Raw genomic sequence first — 4,830 nt, 5'->3', positions numbered from 1 at the left:
CTCTCTTCTGACTTGTAGGGTTTCTGCAGAGACATCTGCTGTTAGTCTGATTGGTTTCCCTTGTGGGCATTCTGACCTTTCTCTCTGGCTGCCCTTAAGATTTTTTCCTTCATTTCAACCTTGGTGAATCTGACGATTCTGTGTCTTGGGGTTGCTCTTCTCGAGGAGTGTCTTTGTGGTGTTCACTGTATTTCCTGAATCTGAATGTCAGCCTGTTCTGCTAGGTTGGGGAAGTTCTCCTGGTAATATCCTGAAGAGTGTTTTCCAACTTGGTTCCATTTTCCTTGTCACTTTCAGGTACACCAATCAAACGTAGGTTTGGTCTTTTCACATAGTCGCATATTTCTTGGAGGATTTGTTTGTTCCTTTTCATTCTTTTTTCTCTAATCTTGTCTTCATGCTTTATTTCATTAAGTTGATCTTCAATCTCTGCTATGCTGTCTTTTGCTTGATCAATTCAGCTATTGATTACTTGTATATGCTTCACGAAGTTCTTAGGCTGTGTTTTTCAGCCTCATCAGGCCATTTATGTTCTTCTCTTAACTGGTTATTCTAGTTAGAAATTCCTCTAACCTTTTTTCAAGGTTCTGAGCTACCTTCCATTGGGTTAGAACATGCTCTTTTAGCTCAGAGGAGTTTGTTTTTACCCACCTTTTGAAGTTTACTCCTGTCAATTTGTCAAACTCATTCTCTGTCCAGTTTTGCTTCAGTGCTGGTGAGGAACTGTGATCCTTTGAAGGAGAAGAGGCATTCTGCGTTTGTAAATTTTCAGCCTTTTTGTGCTGGCTTTTCCTCATCTTCATGGATCTATCTACCTTTGGTCTTTGATGGTGGTGACTTTCGAATGGGGTTTCTGTGTGGACATCCTTTTCGTTGCTGTTGATGCTACTCCCTTCTATTTGTTAGTTTTTCTTCTAACAAACAGTCAGGCCCCTCTGCTGCAGGTCTGCTGGAGTTTTCTGAAGGTCCACTCAAGACCCTAGTTTCCTGGGTATCACGAGTGGAGGCTGCAGAATGGCAAAGATTGCTTCCTTTTCCTTCCTCTAGAAGCTTTGTCCCAGAGGGGCACCTGCCAGATGCCAGCTGGAGCTCTCCAGTATGAGGTGTCTCTTGGCTCCTGCTGGGAGATGTGTCCCAGTCAGGAGGCATGGGGATCAGGGACCCACTTGAGGAGGCAGTTTGTCCCTTAGCAGAGCTCGAGCACTGTGCTGGGAGATTCACTGCTCTCTTCAGAGCTGGAAAGCAGGAACGTTTAAGTCTGCTGAAACTGCACCCACAGCTGCCCCTTCCCTCAGGTGCTCTTTCCCAGGGAGTTGGGCGTTTTGTCTATAAGCCCCTGAATGGGGCTGCTGCCTTTCTTTCAGGGATGCCCTACCCAGAGAGGAGGAATCTATAAAGGCAGTCTGGCTATAGCTGCTTTGCCAAGCTGCAGTGGGCTCCGCCCCATAGTATAAAGTCAGATAGTGTGATGCCTCAGACTTTGTTCTTTTTGCTTAGGATTGCTTTGGCTATTAAGACTCTTATGGTATTTATATTAATCTTAGAATAATTTTGTCTAATTGTCTAAAAATGTCATTGGTAATTTGATAGGAATAGCATTGAATCTGTAAACTGTTTTGGGCAGTGTGGCCATTCTCATGATATTGAGTCTTCCTATTCATGAGCATGAAGTGTTTTTTGCTTGTTTGTTTGTTTTTAAGACAGAGTTTCATTCTGTCACCCAGGCTGGAGCGCAGTGGCACAATCTCGGCTCACTGCAACCTCTGCCTCCTGTGTTCAAGTGATTCTTCTGCCTCAGCTTCCCAAGTAGTTGGGACTACAGGTGTGCACCACCACACCCAGCTAATTTTTGTATTTTTAGTAGAGACGGGGTTTCACCATATTGGCCAGGCTGGTCTCGAACTCCTGACCTCCTGATCCGCCCGCCTCGCCCTCCGAAGGTGCTGGGATTACAGGCGTAAGCCACCATGCCCAGCTGTGGGTTTTTTTTTTTTCCATTTATTTGTGTTATCTCTGATTTCCTTCAACAGTGTCTTGTCATTCTATTTGTTGAAGACTTTCAGCTCCCTTGTTATCTGTATTCCTAGATATTTCATTTATATTGTAGCTATTATAATTGGGATTATGCTATTGATTTTACTCTCAGCTTGAATGTTATTGGTGTAAAGACATGCTACTTATTTTGTGCATTGATTTTGTTTCCTAAAATTTTACTAAAGTCTTTACCAGTTCTAGGACTCTTTCAGTACAGTCTTTAGGGTTTTGTATGTATAGACTCATACTATTAGCAAAAAGAGATGGTTTGGCTTCCTTTCCAATTTGGATGGCTTTTATTTCTTTCTCTTGCATGATTTTTCTGGCTAGGACTTCCAATACTATATTTAGTAGGAGTGGTGAGAGTGGGCATCCTTGTCTTCTTCCAGTTGGCAGCATGTTTAATGCCTTGCTTTTTATTTTTAGTGTATCTATTATGGTTTTTGCTTTGTGATTACTATGATGTAAGAAACATCTTATAGACGAAGGCATTGAGAGTGGACAGAGGGAAGACACAGATGCTGGGCTGAAGGTGGAGGAAGACTGGACCCTTCAGGGGTCTACTGTGCACGAGGACTCGTTCCTGGCCCCCAACAGCTCTTACACAGGAGCTGTTGAGCAAGCTTGTGGTGGCCTACTTTCACCAAAATCCTCTGGAATCCTGGCAGCAAGAGACCCCATGACCACCATGGACAATTGAGCTGGCAGAGAGAGCTGTTTGGAGAGGTGGTGTGGGCAGAACTCCATCTGGTGCAGAGCCCAGGGGGTTTGGTGTGGGACAGTGTGTGGTGGAGCATGGCCAAGAATGCCCATCCCCCAAGGCTCATCTTGCCCCCCTAAGAGACTTTAGCTTTAGGGGAACTGTCGGACCTGCATAGTTCAGGGCGATCTTGCCCATGAGATGGGGCTGCTCTGACCTGAGTGCCCCCCTATCTGCTAGTCCCTCCCAGGGCACCAGTCTGGCCATTATGGCTTACAGTCAAGCCTCAGATCTGCAGTTGTGGTGCCTCACAGAGACCCACATGATAGCTTCAGCACTGGCAGACTGTGCCTGACCATTGAAAAGCTCCAGCCAAATGACCTCCACACACCAGCCCACCCATGCCCTCACCCCACTGCTGCTTCCCCTATGCTGCTTTGCTGGCATGCACTGGCCCACAGTCATCTTCCACATTAATGTGCTGGTGCATGTACACATGGGTGGACTTCAACTCTCTTTCCCTGCTGGTGCACATGTGCATGTGCATTGCACTAAGCCACTGTTGCTGGCATAAGCACACCCTGCCCTGCCCCCAATTGTGCCACCATTGCCAATGTAAAGGTGCATAAGGAGACCAGCAGCCTCACCTTCCCCTTGCCACCATCATCACTGGCACATTAATGCATACAGAGACTGTCAGCTCCATGCCCATCAGTTCCCTGCTCCCATGTTGATACTGCCACAGGCATGAATCTGTGCACAGAGACCAGCAGCCCCATGTCCCATTCTGTGTGGCTTCTGCTACTGGCATGAACATGTGCACAGAGGTTGCCATCCCTGTGTTCACCAGTGCCCTGCTTCATGCTGATACCACCACTGGTGCAAATGCAAACACAGATGCCTACGGTCCACCCCTCCACCACGGTGCTGCCATCACTGCCACTGCAAACATCCACATGGTGGCCAGCAACCCTGTGCACACCAATGCCCCCCCCACAGCCAATGAGCAATCACACCACCACATTGCCATTGCTGCTGGTACATGAAAATGAGCATGGATCTAGGTAACACCAGATGACAAAGCAATTTGCCTGGTACCACCCATCGGAGTGTTTTGAACGGTGATCCAGGAACACCTAGGTCCCTCCCGCACAGCAGGTTTCTAACCTCAAGAGGCCAGAAAACAAAGCCAATGGCTTGATGTTAGCGGGCCTAGAGTTAAAACATGCATTCCAGGCATCCTGAGCTCAGCCTTGGCGTCCTAAAATTTTCCAGAAATGTAGCCAGTTGACTAAACCCACCTATACTACAATCAAATTCCCAAGGACATTAAGGAGGGTAGAAGAACAAAAAGCCCATCCAAAGGAAAGCAAATTCAGACTGAAAGAACATCAACCCACAAAGTTGAGAAAGAACCATCACAAGAACTCTAGTAACTCAAAAAGCCAGAGTGTTTTTTTAACTCTAAATGGCTGAACTAGTTCCCCAACAGTGGTTCTTAACCAGGCTGAAATGGCTGAAATGATAGATATAGAATGTCAGTAGAAATGAAGACTACTCGTATCCAGGAGAACATCAAAACCCAATCCAAGGTTTCTAAGGAATAAAATAAAATAAGATGAAGGCAATAAAAGGTGAAATGGACTTTATAAGAAAAAAATCCTGATAAGATGGAACTAAAAAACTCACTGCAAGAATTTCATTATACAATCACAAGTATTAGCAGTAGAATTGACCAAGCTGAGGAAAGAATCTCAGAATTAGAAGACTGGCTCTTTCAAATAACTCAGACAAAAATAAAGAAAAAAGAATAAAGAAGAAAGAACAAAACCTGAGAAATATGGGATTTTGTAAAGAGACCAAATTTATGACTCATTGGTGTCTCTGAAAGAGGAAACAAAGCAAGCAACTTGCAAAACACATTTTAGGATATTGTCCATGAAACATTTCTCTGCTAGATAGGACAACATTCAAACTTACTTAGGAAATGCAGAGAACCTCTATGAGATACTACAAAAGACAGCCACCCCCAAGACGAGTAATCATCAGATTCTCCAAGATCTAAATGAAAGAAAAAAATGTGAAGGTAGTTGAAG

Source organism: Pan troglodytes, chromosome X (genome assembly GCF_028858775.2).
Source record: "Pan troglodytes isolate AG18354 chromosome X, NHGRI_mPanTro3-v2.0_pri, whole genome shotgun sequence".
In the NCBI taxonomy this organism is placed as follows: domain Eukaryota; kingdom Metazoa; phylum Chordata; class Mammalia; order Primates; family Hominidae; genus Pan; species Pan troglodytes.
The sequence above is the reverse complement of the archived record's forward strand: the minus strand, read 5'-3'. Positions refer to the sequence as shown.